We start from the raw sequence: 24,382 nt of genomic DNA, 5'->3' as shown, positions 1-24,382 counted from the left end.
ATGGGCGTTGAAATACAGTCCGCCAAGTAAGCAGACAAATAGTTTTCAGCGTGGAAATCTTAACTACAGTCCGAGTAATTACTATGAAAGACATCCTGGACGCTATTAACAGAACGCAAACAGCAGTTTTGGTGAGGAAAGCGGTAACAGGAACACATCCAATTGTAAATTTCAAAGGGGTAATGGGAACGGATGCTTTCGTGACAGGGACAGACACCAAGAACGTAGATTTGAGGGACCGGCACCTGGTAAAAGGAACCAGCGTAATGGGTGATCCGGAAACTAAGTTTCGCCGCATCTCAGGTTCGGAGACGGCAAAATAAACTGGCGATGAATAGGACGCGAGTAAACGGAAATGTGACATGTGTCAATAAATCGGCAACAAGGCGTCAGAATTTTGAAATGAAATTAGTAAGAGGTGAGAATCCAATAGGTAAATTTTCAAATCAGATCGTACATAAAAGGCGTAATCCTAAGATAACGATAAAGGCCACGACGACGATTTAGGGCTAAATGCTTTCTTTTATGAATGTGGGACGAAAGAGTGTGTGAATGTTAATACAATGAAAGATTCTGTGTGCCAAAAGGGAGGATGAGGTGGAGCTGAATTTGGTGGAGTTAGATGGTATCGAAAATTCTAAGGAGGTACTAACCAGCGGTAACGATTATAGTGATGAAGGTGATGATGTTTCGGGTGATATAGTGACGGCGAAAGTTGTTAAGGAGGTTAATAAGGGCGGCGTAGCATAAGTCTCGTCAACTGTTGATGAATTTGTGTGTGTATCGGTGGATATTGGTAAATTATTTTTGAAGGAAGGTAGTAATGATGTTTTATGTGCTGAAGTTAAGAAAGTTGAAGCTGCTGGTATTGATACTTCAAAGAAAGAAACCTGTGCATATCTTTCTACTAATGGAGGTGAATCCGAGATTCTGGATGGATCTTGAATGTTTGTTTGAGAATGATATGGAATTGAATTTGATGTGCGATCTGCAGTTAATGTGGTGCAGGAGCATGTAGGAGAGGAAAAGGTATTACGGCTAGGTTTAAATCAAAACACACAGGATTTTAATGGTACTGTTGATTCTGAAATTGCACGACGCCATAGTTATAATTTGTGTGATGTAACAGCAGAGGATGGTGAAACTATGACCGGTTCTTATACTGTTGATTTGTCGACATAGGTAAATGAGGTTTTATGTAGCGAGTTGTATGATGTACCAGCGGCTGTTCAAAGTGCTGTTTGTGATGGTGTTTGTAATGATGTGGAAGTAAAAAGTAATGCTTTATTTCATATAATGACGTAGCTACTAATGTCGATAATTTTAAGGGATAATGCAGTGAGTTTGATCCTAATATTGAAAGTTATGTTTGGACAGAATGGTATCTTAAGAAAGAATGTGATTTTACTGTAACTGATTGGCCACGGGACGGCTCGAGAGAAGATAGCGAGAGGTCTAGAAGAAGAAAGAATGAAATTGGGGCGAAATTTAGGGCGTTTAAAGCGACACGTGCGTTTCAACCCATAGACGTGTTTGAGCAAAGTTATTTCAACGAATAGGAATCACACGTGAGCCCAAACGTCTTTGGGATGTTAGCTTGCAACCTCGGCCAACTGCCAACCAAGTACAATCCGCCAATGGCCGGACAACAACAGACAGTGGCCTACTCGAAAGATAAAAGTAATTAATTAAAAATTTTACTTTTTGTCCTTGTATTTTAATTTTGTTAAATCCACAGCCTCGACATTTTATGTAAATGCAAAAAAAAAATTCATCATTTCTTATAATTTTTAAAGCCATCTGTAGCATTTTCGCCTTTTTAATATAATTTGTTTCGTCTTTGTTTATTTTTATAACCTTTTGGCTGAAGGGCGGAACGATGTACCATTGATCAACCACCTGCCCCCCTCACCCCGCCTTTAATTGAGAAGGTGGGAAAGAAAACCAGACGTGTGGCGTTCAACAATCGGCTTTACCTTCGAGTCAAATCGGGTTAGAACAGGTTTATTGTCTGTTTGTTTGTATTACTTTTTCATTTTTCTGTCACTGATTTCTGTTCGGAATGAACCATCTTCAGATCTAATTGTATCGGCTACAAGGGTACCCCTTCCAACAAGCAGCAAAATGTACTTGCAGTGTCACATAACAAATTTCATAACGCGACGCAACATGTAACTTTTGCTTTAGTTGGACAGGTTGCTCTTGTAATCGATACAATTGGATCTGAGGGTGGCTCATGTTGATCCGAAACAAGTCATTTAAAAATAGGAAAGACTTAATGCAATCAGGACTGGTAATAAGTCTGTTTCAAAATAATCGATTGCGGATTTTATCTCCAAGGACGTTACGTCAATCTTTGTGTAGGCTGAAATTTGTTCGCTTTGCATGATATCGGAGATTTTGCGCCGTCGTCTTTAGGTTAAGTGACGGTAATCTGCCGGGGCTCGTAATCCTTCCGATCGTTTCGTATAGGAGTGACATTTTAGTTTTCATAATACTTTCTTGAGTTATTTTTGGGTGTGAGGATTCTATACCACCACAACTCAATGACTTGAGGGTGAATTTATTGAACTGATTAATCGCAGTGACTATGGAGCAGCTTTTTCTGATTTCGCCAAGGCAGAATTCTGAAGTAATCGCTGCCCACTGAAAATGTTTTTGAATAAAGTCCATTTTGTTGAGCACCAGTACTGGGTGGCAGTTGTAAGTCTGCAGCGTTGCGTGAGCTACGCAGTCAGGTTGAGAATACGTAAGGGGCCGGCACTGTTCGGTGAGAGTTGTTAATCTGTTTGGTTTGTGGCTATTCGTGCCGCGCTATTTCATTTGAGAATTTCAGTGTGGAATGAAGAAGCCGTACAGCGGCAAGCAGAATATTAATTAATCGCGAATGTTTCAGAGTACTAGCTACATATTATCTTCGACTTTAAATAGTACTTTCCGTGACTCCATAACAATAACTGTTTTTAATACTACCCACCATTACCCGTTTTTTTTTTCAAAGCATCGGGCACTGGCTCATATCTGTCTCTTCCTGAATGGAGTTGAGAGATCACACCCGCGCTATGGTCGTTACAGGCCTATAGTGAAGCGATCTGTTCGCTCACACATTGCTTCAAGGAGCGTGAATTTCTGCTTTTTTCAAGGCAGAATTTCGTGATCTAGGTTAAATGGTAAGTAAAATAATTGAATAAATCAAGATTTTAAACATGGGTGAAACAACAACTGTTAAAATTCTTCACGGTAAATGATAACAGCCAAACACTGACGACACCTTTGCACGATTGTTTTATGTATCTCCACTGCAGGATGTGATTTTAGTGTATTTTACTTCTGATGAAGGTATAATTAGATATACCGAAACCGTGGTCAAGGATTTTAATAAATCTTTATCCTGCAACTGTTTAGCTGTTATCAAATGGTTCAAATGGCTCTGAGCAAAAAAAATGGTTCAAATGGCTCTGAGCACCATGGGACTTAACTTCTAAGGTCATCAGTCCCCTAGAACTTAGAACTACCTAAACCTAACTAACCTAATGACATCACACACATCCATGCCCGAGGCAGGATTCGAACCTGCGACCGTAGCGGTCGCGCGGTTCCAGACTGTAGCACCTAGAACCGCTCGGTCACGCCATCTGGCCATTTAGCTGTTATCACTTACTGTGAATTGAATAAATATGTCTGAGGTTATAAACACATCCCACTTGCTATTTAAAGGTTAAATCTGCGAGACTTAGATTCTCATTTCCCAAATTTGCTATGTTGTGCAATGTCAAATAGTTATCTGAAATTAATGTGATCTTTTAGTTGTTGAAGGAATACATATATACAGTTATTGTACATATGAAGTTAATTCTGGTTGGAACTCCTTTCGTGATAGCAACCTCTGTCTTGTAATTCAGTGGACGTAACAGCCATGAGCAAAACAGTATCAACTTTTTGTGTTCAAGACGAGGCTTCACCTCTAAATGCTGATCACCACGATCTCATCAGAACTTAGTGTACTACGAAAGTAATTTACAATTCGAATTAGTGCTATCATTTTGGAGGTGGATTTCAAGGCAAAATCATTAGGTTCGGACCTGAGCCTGCACATACAGAAACCAGGTTGTGGCGAAACAAGCGCTGTATAATTTGAGAGATGCAGAGGCGAGCGAGTGTGTCGGGGTTTACCCCAGTTCACTGCTAGTAGCGCCACGTCACCACAACGCGTGTGCATAGCGCACAAGTATTGCACCATAATTTAAGCATGAGATTGAAAGTTTAAGTTGCTTTTCATAATGTTGTCAGCATGTACTTACTATATTAATGTTTAAACTGTCAAATCTCAGGTTGATGAGATGAATATCTTTCCCTAAATACATGGTTTTAAGAAAAAAGTGGCTCTAAATAATAAAACTAGGAAGCCAAAAATTAACCACAAAGTGCAGCTGTTTGTCAAAATTAACTGGTGCAGGTCTCAACATGATCAAAGCAATATTTAGGTCAGAATTCACACTTTTAAGAATAATTGAAGGCGCTAAATATTAGACTTAGAAATATCAAAAATTGTATGAAACTTCAGTTCATCATAAAAGTAGTAACTACCTGACGCCACTGAGCTACCTCTAATATTTTTCGGGTAATTTACTGAAAACTAAATTTAGAACAAAAAGTCCTCATTTGTAGAAGATTAAGTATCTGTTATATTAATGCTAGAAAGTTCTTATTGCAGCACGCGATGAAACCTATTAAATAATAGACCTGTAACAAGTTTAAAGGCCTGGATGTAAATAATAACAAATACAAGGTCTCTAAGTTGAAGTTCAGAGGTTATGTTCTACTGTCAGTTTCGTTCTAAAAATTCTAGAGGGCAAAGTTTAAATGCAGGCGAGCTAAAACTTTTTCTCTGATTTTATCCAACTTACCAACATTCATACAGAAATTACCAAGGTTCTAAATTAATACACAAAAGTGTTATAAAATACTGTTTCCGAGAAAGCGGCCATTTAGAGGCTACTACCGGGAGCATAGAGCGGATGACAGCGCCCGTATATAAATACGGCCCGAGAGGCAAGACATCATTTCGCACCCAGCTACCGTACGATCCGTGTCAGTCAAACACTGGAGTACGCGCTGCCTCGGATGACGTCACAGACAGGCTGTTCCTAAACGCATATTTTCAGTAACAACAGTGAACTCGAGAGGACTATACACCGTCCTGGGTCGTTTAGATTTCTGAAAAAGCCATCCCTTTGCATGCAGCCACCGTACGATTCGCGTCAGTCAAACGCGAGAGTACGAGATGCCTCGCGTGACGTCACAGCCAGACTGCAACTAAACGCATGTTTACGGTACAAATCGGAAGTGAACTCGCGAGGACTGTACACCGTCCTGGATCGCTTAGATTTAGCGGAAGCAACTGTTAGTGAGACGCCCGAAACACGCGTGGCAAGTGTTGAAATTATTTTACACTTTTGTGGCTAGCAGTTATTTTGATTATCTAAAGTCAGGGCAAAAGACCATTTAATAGGAACTTGCCGTAGAGGTCGCCTATGAACTGCCCATAGTGCTGTTTAGCTTCGAGAGATGTATTATTAGTATGAACATCATGAATATTACGAGGTTGTGCATGTGAAAATTTATCAAATATATGTAGCAATTTGAACTCAAAATATGCATTTATAATCATAGATCCTGATCCCCCTGGGTAAACAGAGAATAGAAACATTTCTTTCAGTGGGCTGGACAAGAATCTGGACTTGCAGACTGGAAACTATGGTCAGTATGTTCTCCATCGCTTTCTGGCAGAATACAAAAATAGTTTCAAGGCTTTCGTAAAACACGGCGAACCACGTTCTGATACTACCTATTATGAATGATTTATTACTATTACACACATCAAAAGAAGTTCTGCATCCTCTCGGTTCCGAGAGTTCCGTAACTACAGTAAATTCGTATAGAGATCAACATAAACATCATTTCCGCCTTTTTTATTGCTCAAGAAAACCTCACATTGCTTGTTACACCACCATACAGTGAGACCTTCAGATGTGGTGGTCCAAATTGCTGTAGTGTTGAGTGGTACTTAAGTAAATAAATTAGTGAAATCAAAGTGAACTAGAAATTAGAATATAAATGAAAAACTTGGTTTAGTTTAGAGAGTTACATACTGGCAAACAGCGGGGAAAACAGCAGAACAGAAGAGACAATGACCGTGAAGTCAGCAAGTTCCACATAAGCGGGCGCTGTCGATTCAGCCGTCAGGGCATCGCCCGACCGCCTCACGTGTTTCTCAGTTGTCGCATGTGAGCAAAGGCCCTCGCCTACATTCCAAGAGCCAATGACCGACGTTAAGAAGATTCTTCGAGAAGCTTTTCAACGTGACAGAAGAGGCAATGACCGGCTCACGTGTTTCTCAGTCGTCACGTGTGATCAAAGGCCCTCGCCTATATTCCAAGAGCCAATGACCGACATTAAGAAGATTCTTCGAGGAGCTTCTCAACGTGACAGAAGAGGCAATGACCGTGAAGTCGTTCACCTCCAGTAAACTGAAGTGAATAAATACGCGAGACGCAGTGGGGCAGACAGATGGAGATGGAGACGGAGACGGAGACGGAGACGAGAGACGAAGAAGACGAAGAAGTAGCAGTAGTTTTCAGTCAGTTTCGGTGCTGAAGACCGTCATGCAAGAAGAGTCTACATCATGCACAGACGCACCAAGTCCGTCGCTGTAATGGAATAGCAAGTAGCAGCCTCGGCGCCAGAAGACAGAAGTTAAAATGTATTTGAAGTCTGATTTTTACATACCAGGGTGGATCGTGAGGACGGTAAGGAGACGGCCTCACATCAGCAGTCACCTGTGAGCTGGGATGAAGATCTGACAGCCGAAGACTGGCAAGCGGGAGTCCGTTGTTCGAGTCCAGGACACTGGTCTTCCCCCGCCGCGCCGCTCCGCTGGCCGACGCACAACACACGCGGCCGTTTAGAGAAGAGAAACACTGGGACGCCACATTTAAGGTATCACCATCCGATGCACGACTCCGCTCGCAATAATTAAACGGGCCACCTCGCGCTGCGCGTCTCCAGTCAGCTGGGCGAGACGGCGACACGAGATACACACTGCTACGCGTAATCAGACGCCGCCGCCGCCGCCGCCGCCGCTGCCGCAGCAGAAGATTTCGCAAACGACACAGCTGCCGCTCTCCGAGCCAGAACATCGAGTAAGAAACAGTTGTACAAATCTTCAATAAAAGTTATGTAAAAATGATATTTCATTCGACCTCATACCCGAGCCAAGGAAGAACCTACCCTGCCCACATGTTGTTAAGAGAGAAAAATTAATTAATTTAGTATTTTCACCCTGACATAATGCTTTAGCATGCTCATCCTGACAATTGGCCAGCATCAAAAGAGAAAACCCAGTTACATTTAGTATCAGAACTGTTACAGTAGACAACAGTACCTCTAACACCCAGTAGCACGTCCTCTTGCATTGATGCGTGCCTCTATTCGTCGTGACATACCATTCACAAGTTCATCAAGGCACTGTTGGTCCAGATTGTCCCTGTCCTCAACTGCGGTACGGTGTGGATTCACCAGAGTGGTTGGTGGGTCACGTCATCCGTAAACAGCCCTTTTCAATCTATACCAGGCATGTTCGATAGTGCCGGCCGGAGTGGCCGTGCGGTTCTAGGCGCTATAGTCTGGAACCGCGTGACCGCTACGGTCGCAGGTTCGAATCCTGCCTCGATCATGGATGCATGTGATGTCCTTAGGTTAGTTAGGTTTGAGTAGTGCTAAGTTCTAGGTGACTGATGACCACAGCAGTTAAGTCCCATAGTGCTCAAGACCATTTGAAACATGTTCGATAGTGTTCATGTCTGGAGAACATGCTGGTCACTCTAATTGAGCGATGTCGTTATCCTGAAGGAAATCATTCAAAGGATGTGCACAACAGGGGCGCGAATTGTTGTCCATGAAGACGAATGCCTCGCCAATATGCTGTCGATATGGTTGGACTATCGGTCGGAGGATAGCATTCACGTATCGTATAGACGTTACGGCGCCTTCCATGATCGCTCGCGGCGTACGTCGGCCCCACATAATGCCACCCCAAAACAGCAGGGTGTAACGCCGGAAATGCATATCCTCCTATTTCCATCTATTGTACTATAAATTTTTTCCTTATTTTGTTACCTGAAAATATGACATTTCTGTGCCTTTATATATTGTAATTGTTTTACTATTTGTATATACATGCATTTATGTCGATGTATAATTGGTTTATTTTGTAAATACTATTTGTATTTTTACGCTGGGACTTGCCTAGGGAAAACTATGCTATCGATCGAATAGATCGATAGGTCGTGTGGAGAACCAAAGTGTTTAGGATCTTTGGTAGTGTGAACTCGGCCGCGTGGAGCGCGGGCGGAGCAGAGTCTGGCTGGAGGAGGGCAGTGGAGCAGGTGTGTTGAGTGACGCTCCCGCGAGTTGCCGCGCTTTCGGGGTTTGGTAGCATGTAATTGCGCTCGACTTGCTATGTTACTTTATGACATGGTGTCGCGGACGGGAAGCGTTAGCTGGCACACATCAAGAGCCCGTTTCGGCTGGAGACCGTGTCGAGAAGAAGGCGCGCCAACATCCAGCTTCTGCAACAGCGATGGCCGGCAATGAGTGACTGTCGCCACCTCCTCGATCGACGACTTCAAACCTTCAGTCTACCAACAAGGAAGACTGGTAGCACGTAAAGTTTTAGAACTGTATGGCAGACCTCAGCATTTCAAACTGTTAAATTTACTCACTAAATTACAGCAACGTAGGATCAAAGCCAGATGGTTTTTTCTGGAATGACCTGGATATAGACCATGTTGTGGGAAAATAAAGAAACAGTCGAGGACAAGTGTAGACAGATAGTAGTGCCTGTTAATATGAATGGCCTACAACTAAACTATTGATTGACACCGGTGCAGAATTGAGTGCTGTATCTGGGAAAATATTTGAGTTACTGAAAGACATACCTGGTATCGTAGTTATGCCAGTAACAGGAGTGAAAATTATTGGTGCTACTGGGAAGGCCAGTAAACCGGTCACAAAACAGATTTTTGTCAACTTCGAGATATGTGGGGCACGATTTGAACAAGAGTTTGCCGTCGTGCCAGACTTAACTACGGAAGTAATTATCGGATTAGATTGGCTATTAAAGTACCGTGCAGTGATTAATTGCGAAAGCAAAACTTTGACATGTACGTCACAAGATAAAACAATAGCAGTTAGTTTTGACGAGGCCAGAGACGGTGTGGATAGGCAATACCAGCCTATACGCATTGTTAACTGGCCGGATGCTATTGACGTAGGTATGAAATTGAACTGCTGTAACGTGAGGAATCTCGGCATTGACAATAGTGTAAAAAGTGAATTGGAAAATATTGTAGACGGTGTGTCAAACGTAACACACGAACAAAGACAAGGCCTGTATGAAGTAACAATGAGGAATAAGAGTGTGTTTTCAGACAAACCGGGACTTGTGGAAGAGATAATCAAATTCCCTCAACGGATTGACATTAGTATTGGTGTGAAGAAAGATCGTGTGCGAGAAATAATGAAGCTAAAAACCGATGCTCGCATACGTCGTCATGACGCTAAAGCGCGTTTTGCTAAGTTTGCAATCGGAGACTTAGTACCTGTCAAGCTCATGAGAAATCGAGCGAGATAGACAATGATATCTCTAAATTTAAGTTTGTTTATAATGGACCATATAAAGTCATTGGTATACCTCACACAAATGCTTATTGCTTAGAGTATCCAAGCTCTGGAAAGCTATTAGGTATATGGAACATTGTAGACCTGAAATTGTACCAACCAAGTATTGAGTAATACCACAGAAAGGGTAATTTGTACGGTATGTAAATATAGAGTGTAAGATTTAAGGATGTGCCATGTTGCGATGCTTTTGCCTGACCTAGAGGTCGTTAAAGAAGTTGTCATTAATAAGTAATTAATTTTGATTAAATTATTTAAGAGTAACTGATTAGTAACCAATTGAAAAATCCAAGCTGGTAGTTTAAGTTTTCAGCTGAGTCACAGTAGATTAAGGAATGTATATATAATTTTGTAACTAGCTGTCAGGTTTCATGAATATGTGATTTGCTAGTCATTGCCGATGTACTTAGATGCTGTTTTAAGTTTCAGGCTAGTACATGCGTGTGATGATGGACACTGTTGAGTTATCCACTGTGATAGTGTTAATTACAGCAACGTAGCATGAACCTTTGTTGTTCATTGTCCCAATTGCATTACCAAGCAAGGTCCCTTTCTTTTCCGGAATGAACCCGAGTGTCGTTGAAATTCAAACGCCAGCATTAAAATAATATCATTCGAGTTCACTGCTTTAATTTCAAACTTCAGTTAAAGTATTCATAGCTGGCTACAATATTTAGATTACACAAGCACAAATTAAGAGTTCGAGTTTTGTTACCGTATTTTAGCTTACCTGTGACTGCAGCTCAGCTTGGTAAGTACTAAATTTTACTATTGTTAATTGTTCAGAATCATTTAATTTAAGTTCAAAGTTAAATCTCTTATTTCTATATTGCGTAGATTCAAGTAGCTTTGGAAATGATTGTTGAGGTAGCTCAAGACTAACCGTATTTTACTGAATTTCGATGTGCTTCAGAAACAAAGCTCACTATTAATTTCACTCACTAAATTAACTTTCAATTTTCCGGTTTTATTAATTCTTTTGCTAAATTAAGTCAGAGTGTAGCGAAATTTATTACTTCTGACAAACTTTCAGTTTTCACACTACACGTGTCAACCTTCAGTTGTCACACTTCTAGTGCTAATTATATGTGTAATAACCTTTCTTTTTCAGTTACTATAGTAATTGTCCATAGGACTGGCGACCGTAATTTCCTCCAAATCTCAAATATCTAATTACCGCTAGTTAATTGTTAACGTAACGGCTGCACATTTACTTTCTTTATTAACTTTACCCCTTTTCAAAATTAATTTCCACCAGTTTCATTTGCATTTTTCCTTTCATTTAGATGTAACACTTTCCTCCCTCTTTACCGACATATTAACTTCGGTGACGATTGCTTTTCCCAAATTTCCATTAGGTACACGCAGTTTAATTTTTCACTGTCATTAAGGTCGATAAGTGAGGAGGAGGTTACAAGGGAACGTCCACTTAGCTGCAATCGCTGGACAGTGTGTCTAAGGCGTTCAGCCTGACAGGGTTGCCTCCACACATGTCCGATGATTATCTGGTTGGAGGCAAGGGCGACACTCATCGGTGAAGAGAAAGCGATGCCAATCCTGAGCGGACCATTCGGCATGTTGTTGGACCCATGTGTACCGCACTGCATGGTGTCGTGGTTGCAAAGATGGACTTCGACATGGACTTCGGGAGTGAGGTTGCTTATCATGCAGCCTATTGCGCACAGTTTGTGTCGTAACACGACGTCCTGTGGCTGCAAGAAAAGCATTATTCAACATGGTGGCCTTGCTTTCAGGGTATCCTCCGAGCCATAATCCGTAGGTAGCGGTCATCCAGTGCAGTAGTAGGCGTTGGATGGCCTGAGCGAGGCATATCATCGACATTTCCTGTCTCTCTACATCTCCTCCATGTCCGAACAACATCGCTTTGGTTCACTCCGAGACGCCTGAACACTTGTTGAGAGTCCTTCCTGGCACAAAGTAACAATGAAGACGCGTTCGAACCGTGGAATTGATCGTCTAGGTTTAGTTGAACTACAGACAATACCAGCTGTCCACCTCCTTTCTGGTGGAATGACTGGAACTGATCGGCTGCCGGACCCATCCGTCTAATAGGCGCTGCTGATGCATGGTTGTTTACATCGTTGGGATGGTTTAGTGACATCTCTGAACAGTCAAAGGGACTGCTTCTGTGATACAATATCCACAGTCAGTATTAGTTGGAAACAGTCTTGGTTACAATTTTAGTTTTTTTATTTATCAGCTACGCGTTTCACCTTATTCAGGCATCTTCAGGCTGATCTTAATTTGGTATTTCTTAGGAATATCTATTAAACAGTGTAGCTAAGGGGCATCGTCGAGTACGTCAGGCCAACATCGCCTTCGTTAACCTCAGTAAATACTTTCCAGATGGACGGGAGTGACTCCAAGACGTGCATAACGCGTTCACTTTCACAGGATGTGAAATACAGTTCACAAGTATTCACTGTGAGCTATACAACTAGACAACTGCTCTCTAAGAGCGACCTGACCCAACGGCACGACTGCGAGCTACTACCACTATTGCTGCCAACACTGCTCTCTGGTCTGCGATTCTATTGTAGCTTCCGTATCGCACGCAGCGCGTGAGCAATCCATCGAAGTTACATCTGCTCGAGTGCGCTAGCAATAAATTCCTTTGTCATGGACCTCTTACAACCTGATTGAACTAATGCCAGCGAGAGTTGAAGTTGTATCAAAGCTAAGGGTGGGCCTTCACCATATTGTATTTCAGCATTACCGATTGAGAGCGCAACGAACTTATAAGTCACTTTCAGCCAAGTGTCCAGATACTTTTTATCACAGTGTGTATCTTTCCACAATACTTGCTAATACTTATATTTATATTATAGGTTAACAAATTACTCTTTTTCGTAAGTCCTTTTCTCGTTAGACAGTGTCTGTATCTTACAACCTCTATACTTCCGCCATCATTATTGTTATTCTCCCTTAAAGCAAAACTTATATGCTGATTTTACTGTCTCAGTTTCTAATTTTGTCTGTATCCTTTCATCCTTGTTTTAATTTTATTTACATTTGTCTTATGACCCTTTTTCGAAACGTTACCTTTTCTGTTCAGTTGCTCTTCCGAGTATTTTTCCGTCTATGACAAAATTATAGTATCATTGGGAAACCTCAAAGCTTTTATTTCTTGTCTCTGAAACTTAAATCCTTTTCCAAATTTCTCTTCGGTTTCCTTTCTTAATAACATCGAGAATAGATTATAATCCAGTCTCAGTCCTTTCTCAACCTCTGCTTTTGTTTCACGTCCTTAAACTCTTGCAACTGCCATCTGGTTTCCGCACTCTTGTATGTAACCTCTCACCTCATTTATTTTATCCCTACTACGTTCAGAGCTTCTCAGATAAGCCATAAATTTAATGTTAGGTAGGATGTTTTTACATTTGGTAACATGCACATACGCCAGAACCACCATCTTTGGAATTTTTATTACGACATTCTTCTTGAGATCTGGCGATATTTAACCTCTCATTTATCTTGCATATTAGCAATATCAGTTTCGTCATGGTTGGTTCTTCCAAGGATGACTGAAGGAATGTCGCTACTCTTGGTAAAACTAAAAATATAATAGGGCACGTAGTAAACATAGGACACTAGATGAAGCTGGGATAAGATCTACTTTAAATATGTAGAAATGTAAAATTGTACACTCCACAAAACATATCTAGTTTCGACAATTTGTATGGATGTGAAATGAAATGATCACAGCGCCTCAGTTTACAGTTTTGCAGTTTGACTTTGATGTGAAACTCTCGTAGTGCTAACAGCCAAAATGTAAGAGGAAACAAATCGCAGATTCTTGTGAGCAGTTACAGACAGTGTTAAGTATAATAAAGTAGCCAAAACTCTTAAAATAAAGCACAAGATATAGTGCATCTCTCTCTCTCTCAATGTGTGTGTGTATGTGTGTGAGAGAGAGAGAGTGTATGTGTTTGTGACCTTATTTCACGAGACACATAGAACACGGGACAAAACATACACGTGAATACGTTTGACACAGTGAAAGTGAGTATCACGGAATTCTGTTGCCACTCGTCTGAAAAGGAGAGCGTATTGGAAAACGCTTATTCCTTTGCAATATATGCTAAATAATTCAGATTTAAAATACGCCTGGAGAGAGTAATCTATCTCCTTGATAAAGTGCCCGCCATCTCTTTTTGTTCTTTTCGTGTGCGGAGATTCGTACGGTGTCTTGTAAAAACTGAAGATCTTCTTGATTTCTTCGGGTACAACTGAGCTCAAAGTAGATGATAAACTGCAAAATTGTTTCATGCTTAGATACGATATTTATCTTAGAGTATAGATAACAGGACAGTGAACTAAGACAGTATTTTTAGACGAACTGTAACAGTATTATGCAGAGATTATCTAGATGCGCCATTTTGCAATGTAGGTGCGGAGATTCTCGAACGCATATTCCTATATTTCGACCATTACCGTTTCTGTAGCATTCTTCGAGCCACGTGTCTCTTTATTCTTCACATAACTTTGTATCGCACCGACCTGTCCCGGAAGTATACAGGTTGTTTCACAATTCATGTTACACACTTCTAGACGTTGTAAAGAGGACTTAGTAGATTAAGTTCTAAGTTCAGAAACTTCATCCAACGACGCAAGAGAGTGTCAAAGTTACTGGCACTGACACCTTTAAATGTATTTAAATGAATAGTGATTCCTTGTGACGTTAAAAAGGTTCTAGGATTTTGGAGAAGGAGAAAGGTATCAAGATGAGGTAAATGTCCCTGCACAGGAAACGAATGAGTTGAAAGTTATGAGCGAAAACCGTTCTGATTCCTCTGACAGTGTAATATTGGTACTGTTGTTGCTAATATTGTAGGGTGGGTAACTTTCAGAGGTGTTAGTATGGATCAAAATAAGGAAAAAATGATCAGTAAACATAGGTTCTAAAATGCTTACCTGCGGAGCTATGAGCACTTGTTCATCTTTGCTACTGTGGAACTGATCTCTATTGAACAAGTGCCCATAGCTCTTGAGGTATGCATGTTAGAGTCCAAGTTTAACAAACACTTTTTTCTTGTTTAGTTCCACACTACCATCTCTGAAAGTTGCTTAACGTACAATCTCAACAACAACACTACCAGTACATGAATTCTACTGTCAGAGATATAAAAACGGTTGTCGCCTATAACTTTCTACTCGTTCGTTTCAGGTACAGGGACCTTTACCTCAAAGTGGTACATTTATCTTTCATCCTAGAAAGTACGTTCGTTTCCGGTACAGGGACCATTACCTCAAAGTGCTATATTTATCTTTCATCCTAGAAAATTTGTAACACCATCACGTAATCACCCTGTTTACATGTATTTACAGGCGCCAGCGGCTATAACACTGACGCCCTGTAGCGTCTTTAGATGACATTTCCAGACATGGGTTTCTTGGTTTCTTTGCAAAACTCGGCTACTAACAAGGGAACCTCCCCATCGCACCCCCCTCAGATTTAGTTATAAGTTGGCACAGTGGATAGGCCTTGAAAAACTGAACACAGATCACTCGAGAAAACAGGAAGAAGTTGTGTGGAACTATGAAAAAAAATAAGCAAATTATACAAGCTGAGTAGTCCATGTGCAAGATAGGCAACATTAAGGTGAGCGTAAGGTCGGGTGCGCCGTGGTCCCGTGGTTAGCGTGAGCAACTGCGGAATGAGAGGTCCTTGGTTTAAATCCTCCCTCGACCGAAAACTATATTTGCTTTATTTTCGCAAAGTTATGATCTGTCCGTTCGTTCATTGACGTCTCTGTTCACTGTAATAAGTTTAGTGACTGTGTTTTGCGACCGCACCGCAAAACCGTGCGATTAGTAGACGAAAGGACGTGCCTCTCCAATGGGAACCGAAAACATTTGATCGCAAGGTCATACGTCAACCGATTCCTCCACAGCAAAACACTTCTGATATGTTCTATACGACACTGGTGACGGCATGTGCGTCACATGACAGGAATATGTTGTCGACCCACCTAACTTGTACACTTGGCGAATGGGTAAAATGATTCTTCTACCTTGCCCGATTTAGGTTTTCTTGTGGATGTGATAATCACTCCCAAAAAAGTGATGAAAACATAAGAGTTTGTCACATAAACTGCAACAAATGAATGCAACAGTTTCACAGTCGCACAGTTTTCCCTGTACTGTCAAAACATATGTTTTAAACGTTTTCAAATTTTTCCGTGTGTAGACCGTCAAATCCTGCATATGTCCAAGCAAATCTGAACATGTGGACTTTTGGAGAGCGAAGTTGATTATATAGAAAATTAAACTTTTCACGCAAGGGAAGACTTGAACCAAGGACCTCTCGTTCCACAGCTGCTCACGCTAACCACGGGACCACGGTGCTCCTGAGCTCGCACTGTCCTTGATGTTGCTTATCTTGCTTATGGACTCCTCAGTTTGTATATTTTTTTCATACTTCCACACAACTTCTTCCTGTTTTCGCGAATGATCTGTGTTCAGTTTCTCAAGGCCTATCCACTGTGCCAACTTATAACTAAATATGAGGGGGGTGCGATGGGGAGGTTCCCTTGTAAGTCTCCCTCAAGTGTGTGACATGAATTGTGAAGCAGCATATATATATATATATATATATATATATATATATATATATATATATATATATATATATATATATTTGCATCTTGCCTTTACTAGTATTTACTACAGCTTTGAAGGAAATAAATACTGTTAAAAAAACGCAGAGTCTTCAAGGACAAGGCCAAGGCCATTTTATTGACAGTGAGGTGGCAGGTAGTTCAGCATCGTAGGCGTCTGTGGTAACAAATTCAGACTAAATGAAACACACTTCTCGCAGTAAAGGGTACCCAAACAGCCGCAACAACACATAGTGTAAACGCCTTTGCCGTCTATGCTGGCGAGTTCGCTCGCATTGAAACGACCATAGAGGTGTCGAATAGAATCTTACAATAGATTATCCTAAACATCTTGTGCCTATCGTTGCAATTTGGCAATAGTTCTTGCAGGTCTTGGAGAAAGAGTAAGTTCCCACTTCTTCATGTCCCATATGTGTTCAGTTGGTGACAGATCTGGTGATATTGCTGGCCACAGGGCATGACGAAGACCACTTTTCTTTGCAGCAGCCGATTATGGACGTGCTTTGTCCTGCTGAAACAGAATATCACCTTCCCGTAGAAGAGGGGTAGTAGCACGGGATATCAGCCTCTGCAATGTAGGGGGACTTTACCATGCAGAAACACACAATGTGAATGCGAGTTGTAACTGATGACCCTCCACACCATAAAGCCTCGGATCCATGAAGCCTCGGATGGGATCCGCGTTTCGTGGGCGAATGCACTCAAGAATAGGCAGCTCACCAGGTCTACGACGCACAGGTATAAGTCCATCACTCGCGTACAGACAGAACCCAGTCTCATTATCGTCGACAACAGACGACCATTCCACTCTCCGATCAACACTTTCACGACACCAGAGTAGACGTGCCTGTCGCTGTCGTGTTGTCAGTGGTGAGCAGGCCAGAGGCATACGTGATCTTAATCCTACTGCAAGCTGTCAGTTCCCAATTGTCGCTGGTGACACAGCAGGTGCAACGAGTGTCCGAATTTCGCCCTGAATAGTGTTCAATCGGCCAATGCTGTTCGCAAAATGCGTCGATCTTGACGTGTGTCTGTACTACGCAGTCTTCCAGAATCGGGTCAGCGGGTGTGGGAATGTTCCACAGACCGCAGTTGAAAGCGGCGGCACACTACCGATACACTCAACACGTGCAGCAACCGTCGTAGAGTACGTATTCGTCAGTAGGGTATGGTTATACCCAAGGATGAATGTTGCGCACACTGTTGACGTCTAAACTCAGCACACTTACTGTCGGCAGTCAAAACACAAGGCGCACTGACAGGCCCCCTAAACTCCATCTGATAGTCGATAACCATGACAAATGAAGCTCAAATACTGCAGCCCTTCAGTACGCACATTCTATACCCTCGTAACATGGAGCACATTTATTGATGGTGTTGAATTTTTTCAATCAGTGTACGACCAATAGCGTCCACTGGAAACCACTGGAATATTTCTCTCCTGTTCCTTTCATAGTGGAGTATTGGTTAAAGCACTAAACATGAGGTTTAAACCTTCGCCAGGACAGTCGATTACACAACCTACGCTAACAGAAATGGAAAATATTATGGCATGAAAACCCAGACCGAATGTTACTGCAGTGATTTTCCAGTTTTCTCATAGCTGTGGGATATGCTGATTAAATTTCATCCTTCTGTGAACTTATTATCACTATAGAAAAAACCCATTTACAGCGACGAAGAATGAAGTGAGTACATGATGGCTGTTGAGTCTGTCTAACACTGCCGGAACTTTTCAGGGGGAAATCGCAGCATAGCGTGCCAGGAGGCCGTGTATGTGCTGCTTATCGCTATGTTTCAAATACTTGAGTAGGGCCGAACCATCGGTACAAGCGAAATGGGATAATCATACAGTCAGATATCAAAGACAAGTGGCTGCTGATCAATAACTGCAGAACCAATGGTACAATACAGTCAGGACACCTGTTTTACAAGAAACATGGCCGGCTTAATGCCCAAGCTTTGGCGCTAAGCGGAGAGGGACGTCAGGGGTACTTGACTGTAAAATTTGCGTATGGGGTGTATAACAGGAGCAAAACGTTACAGTAAGCATAGGTCCGCGAGTAAGCCATTTGCGAATTGATTGAGAATGTGTCGTCAGAGACTTCATTATCAAATATTTCCCAGTTGCTAACAATGTCGGTGAAATGTAAAATTTTCTCCGTCCAACTGGGCAAAAGAAATTTAATTGACATTTTCCCAATACTTTTTTAAGTGTACGATTTATCTTGACTTAACGACAACTGAAAGGACTTTTTGAAAACTCAAGTTAATAATGTATTTCCTTAAATTCATGCTTGCTCAAGAACGGTAACGTGGACTGTAAAATTTAACCATGGAAAGCGATACCCCAAAGTTAATAGAATCAGAATCTTTTTTGAAATCTATTTTGCTTTTATCCAAGCGACGAATTGTTTCACAGGGAGGAGGTAGTGTCCGATCATGTGTTGACGGATACGTCAGGAGATGATTTAGTCAGAGGCGTTGCTGCACACTGATATGAGGCTGACAGGGAGGTAGACAGAGGTATCGGTAGGGGGTTTGTGAGGTTTTGGGAAAAGTAAGATGTTAGAGGTCTTCCGCAGTTCCTAATAGTAACATATGGTGAGGATCACGTTACAAAGCGCTGCAAAGGTGACGAGAAAGAAATGGGGCAATCTTTTTTAGGACCGACAAGCAATGCACATGTGGCCAAGGGATGTGTTTCGTTTTTGTGAACTGCTTATTGCATGTCATTTGTTGTGGCTTGGAGTATTAATTCTGTTTGTGGTTTGTTGTCCAAACAGTGGCAGGTGGGAACCAGGGATGGTCGGAGGTGTTTGTGCGTTCTCGGATTGTACGGAATTGGGAGTAATCAAAATGAGAGTCGTCAGGAATGGAGAAGAAGGATACACAGTGATCAGCTTTTTGCAGAATGTCAGGTAACACAGTTGTAATAGAGGAGTAGATGGAATTACGTGCTGTGAGTCGATAGAATGTTTTCAGAATCATGGAAGAGTAAATAGGTAGTGGCTTGTTTTATAATTATTTTTTATTAGTAAGTTAATGATGTTTCTCTGTATTTGTCGGTGACGTGTGAGTGTATCCCGGTCACGAGTCCACAATAAGGAGCGTTACCAGTGACGGTATTCTCGAAGGAGGCGTAGGTTTTGGGCGTGGGGGCAGTGGAGTGCTTGGGGCGGTGAGGATATATGGTCTTGGTTGTAATATGGGAGGACAGGGCGTCTGACAAAGTCTGCTGCAGGAAGAACGTGGGGAGGATATATGGTCTTGGTAGGAATATGGGAGGACAGAGCGTCTGACAAAGTCTGCTGCAGGAAGAACTTGGGGAGGATATATGGTCTTGGTAGGAATATGGGAGGACAGAGCGTCTGACAAAGTCTGCTGCAGGAAGAACGTGGGGAGGATATATGGTCTTGGTAGGAATATGGGAGGACAGAGCGTCTGACAAAGTCTGCTGCAGGAAGAACTTGGCGTGAGTGAAGTCGTTAGGATATGTGGCTTCTAATCTGTTATCAATGGGTAGACATTGCAGTTTGTGCAGTAGTAGTCTCGAATAATCTTTGGATGTAGAATAGAATGGGGTTTATTGGAAAAAGTAGGATGTATGGAGTGGTTAGGTCAGATTGTTGGTCCCTTCCAATTGTGTCGAAGACTGCTGCAAGGAGGCGTCCAAGGAGGTCTGAAGAAGCTAATGCGACGTCTGGAGAGCTTTTATTTTAAGGACGTGTATGCTGAGAAATGGGGAAAATGTAAATTGATGCCACCGTTGGAGTTCTACAGGAGATCTACTATCGATATTAAGTCAGTGGCAATAATGTAGGTAAACAAGGCACGGTCGATGTGAATGCTCTGGTTGGATGTAAATAGTGGACAGGTATTGGTTAAGATTCTGAAGAAGTGGGTAAGGTTAAGGTATTTGGTGGTAGTACTGTATAAATGCTGGGCCGGACAGTGGTGTTCCTTTGTTTGTCCTTCAGCCGTGGAAAGGTATTACGTTTCTTTAACTTAGCATGACCTCGCAAAAGCTGGGGCCGACATAGCAAGGACGAATACCTATCATGTCATTAGTGCTGTGAGTCTCCTGTAGAAGCTCGACAAGCAAGCGCAAACGAACAGGGAAAGCCAAACAAAGATGCACACGTAATCAAGTAGTGTCCCAGAAAGCCGTGACTGTGAAAGTGAAATATACGCGCGAATGTGTCACACACTGTGTCGCTCCCTTGTGATAACACTGAGCTACAAATGTCATAAAACGTAAGAGAATCATTGATATTCAACGAAGAGATAGAAAAATCAGTTTTTCTTGAAATCTAATTGCTCATTCGGCATATTAATAGCACATTCCTTTCGACTGTCACAAACTTCCAACTTGTTAAGAATATGTAGTAAATGACCCTTGGGTTCCTTATGTAAAATTCGAAGACTTATGCAGATAAGTTGTAGCTGAATTATAACAAATTATTTTCTCTGATCCTCATTACTATTACATGTGTGTTGCCCAAAACTTTTCTTAAATGTCCTTCCAGTCTGTCCCACATACGAACATTTACAAAAAGTCCACTCTACCGTACATACTCCAGTGATAGTCCATTTGATTTGCTTACTTTAAATCAAGTTCCAAATATACTTCCAAGCTTTGCACAAATCCTAAAACCCACCTTCACCTCTAATTTCTTACTTCGATTCACCACCCCATTACCAAAGGGACTATTGTACGTCAAAGTAACAGTTACCTTCCTTCTATTCTTCGGCTGCTCAGCTCCTTCATTCCTTAATCCGTTTTACGGAAACCTCACTTCCTTTCCCTTCCCTTTCTATCCATCTTACATAGCGTTATGTTCCAGATCATTAATTCCACTTTCTACATCTTATACACTTCAGGGTCAATTTTATTAACCTGTGTAGAATAGACCGAAAGTTGTTGTGAAGTCTCTGAAATAAAAACTTCAAAAACTAATTCATGGAATCCCGATTTGAGGGGTCCAGATAGGCAATTATCGATACATCTGATTGTCTTTATATGGGTTGCATAGTGGCCTGAATGGCATCATTGAGATGGATGAAACTGGTAGTCTAAATACAATAACTTCTTAAAACATATGGCTGTTTTCAATGTTCCTAGGTAAATATAGACCGAAAGTACGCCAATTATTGGGTTTTTAAATGACAAGAATACCCTGCAACAATTGCATCAGTACACAAGAGTTATCTAAAGATACTGAAAGATTAGTTCCCTGTAGCTATCTGAATTGTTAAGTCTAAAAAGTTCAAGACCGTTCGCTTTCGTGTTCTACAGCGAAACGAATATCTGGAAACATTGCGCTCTACTTCTCTGCAAGGTCATCAACCAGATCGCTATTAACTAACAGAACTGTGCCGTCTACAGGTCTATTACAAATGCTCAACTTATAACATTTCTGAGTGCACCACAATGAAACTGTTCTCGTGATGATTCACAAACACTTCAGCTAACGTGCCAGTTATGCTGCCACCCATCGCTAGGCCTGGGGGTTGGAAAAAATACTTCCCATTAACTTTGAAGCAATTAAAGGATAAGATCAGTTCCAAAATTTCCATCAGTTCATTCATCTCTCCTTGACTTAATTGATTATATCATAATAAATTCTGTCGCACAAGACCTGTATCACACAGCTCTGTCATGTGTTTAGTCTCTTCTACGTTCCCGGGTTCGATTCCCGGCGGGGTCAGGGATTTTCTCTGCCTCGTGATGGCTGGGTGTTGTGTGCTGTCCTTAGGTTAGTTAGGTTTAAGTAGTTCTAAGTTCTAGGGGACTTATGACCACTGCAGTTGAGTCCCATAGTGCTCAGAGCCATTTTTTTGAGTCTCTTCTACAAAATGATAGTAACTGCTGACAGAAAACTATCTTTCAGTGGTATATGCATATTTTAATATTTTGTTAAGATCACGATTTGATCTGAAATTGGATGCTGACCATTGTTAACAGTTGGTCTGATTTCATGTACCCCCTTATGCAGCTTTACCTGTTATCTCAATATGAGATAACTGTATTCATCAGTACTAAGGTTCTCCTACTTTACAGTTCGCTGCAAAAAAAAAAAAAAAAAAAAAAAAAAAAAAAAAAAAAAGTTTGTTTTGAGATTCACACTTAGTCTAGGTACCATATCTTATTTTAGCTCTTTAGAGTCTTTATTCTCAAAAAAACTCATTCGGTTTACTAATGTATTCGCTGTCATATATTAATGCAATAGAATTATATTTCACTGCTTTTGTCGCAACGATTTTGTTCTCGTTTGATATCTCATTTCGTTGTTTAACTGTTCTTAGCAAACAGGTGTTTCCCATGTGTCTTTCTTAGCCTTCTAGAGCCTTATTTAAGTGCACCGCTATGCTAAACTGTTGCCCTTTTCTAGCCTTAAACTTAAGTATCCCGAATAACTTATAGATAAGCATTAGTCGTTTTAGTTATTCTGTTGTCAGTTGTTGGTGCAACATCGTATTTTAAAGGCTTGTGGCAACGATCAGCCATCATTCAGATGTTCACATTGTATCGTACCTTTCACTCATGATCTAAAAAGCATGTTGGTATTCGTCTTTTGGCAAACGTAAAATTATTTATTTCTGTAGCGTACCTATCCCTGTAAAATATCTGTGATAAATCAACTCAACATAATGTTTTAATAATTGCGTAAGAATTGATCGTTGTTCAATCTGCTTGCGAAAAAAATTCTATATACTTTTGCACCATCCTGAAAGAAATAACTTAAACCCATATATCATGATTACCTTGAGATAAAAGTTTATTTTAGCAAAACGATGCTAACCGCAACATGAACCTGCCTGCAATTTAACTAATCAGTAATATATTACGTGTATTTCACTTTCAAGCAGTCGTGGCACTTCAGGACCATCACAAAAACATGGAAATTGGGAATTTGCGATTTGCACATAAAGATGCCCACTTAAAATGTTACTGGGAAAGGAAGAAAATATTTCACATCAATATACTTCCAGACGTGGATGTTGTTGTTATTGTGGTCTTCAGCCCTGAGACTGGTTGGATGCAGCTCTCCATGCTACTCTATCCTGTGCAAGCTTCTTCATCTCCCAGTACTTATTGCAACCTACATCCTTCTGAATTTGCTTAGTATATTCATCTCTTGGTCTCCCTCTACGATTTTTACCCTCCACGCTGCCCTCCAATGCTAAATTGGTGATCCCCTGATGCCTCAGAACATGTCCTACCAACCCATCCCTCCTTTTTGTCAAGTTGTGCCACAAACTCCTCTTCTCCCCAATTCTATTCAGTACCTCCTCATTAGTTATGTGATCAACCAATCTAATCTTCAGCATTCTTCTGTAGCACCACATTTCGAAAGCTTCTATTCTCTTCTTGTCCAAACTATTTATCGTCCATGTTTCACTTTCATACATGGCTACACTCCATACAAGTACTTTCAGAAACAACTTCCTGACACTTGAATCTATACTCGATGTTAACAAATTTCTCTCCTTCAGAAACGCTTTCCTTGCCATTGCCAGTCTACATTTTATATCCTCTCTACTTCGACCATCATCAGTTATTTTGCTCCCCAAATAGCAAAACTTCTTTACTACTTTACGCCTCTCGTTTCCTAATCTAATTCCCGCAGCATCACCCAATTCGACTATATTCCATTACCCTCGTTTTGCTTTAGTTGATGTTCTTCTTATATCCTCCTTTCAAGACACTGTCCATTCCGTTCAACTGCTCTTCCTAATCCTTTGCTGTCTCTGACAGAATTACAATGTCCTCGGCGACCCTCAAAGTTTTTATTTCGCCTCCATGGATTTTAATACCTACTCTGAAATTTTCTTTTGTTTCCACTCAACATTGTCAAAAGCGTTCTCTAAATCTACAAATGCTAGTAACGTAGGTTTGCCTTTTCTTAATCTTTCTTCTAAGATAAGTCGTAAGGTCAGTATTGCCTCACGTGTTCCAACATTTCTACGGAATCCAAACTGATCTTCCCCGAGGT

This window comes from Schistocerca nitens, chromosome 2 (genome assembly GCF_023898315.1).
Source record: "Schistocerca nitens isolate TAMUIC-IGC-003100 chromosome 2, iqSchNite1.1, whole genome shotgun sequence".
NCBI lineage: Eukaryota > Metazoa > Arthropoda > Insecta > Orthoptera > Acrididae > Schistocerca > Schistocerca nitens.
This window is presented reverse-complemented; position numbering follows the sequence as displayed.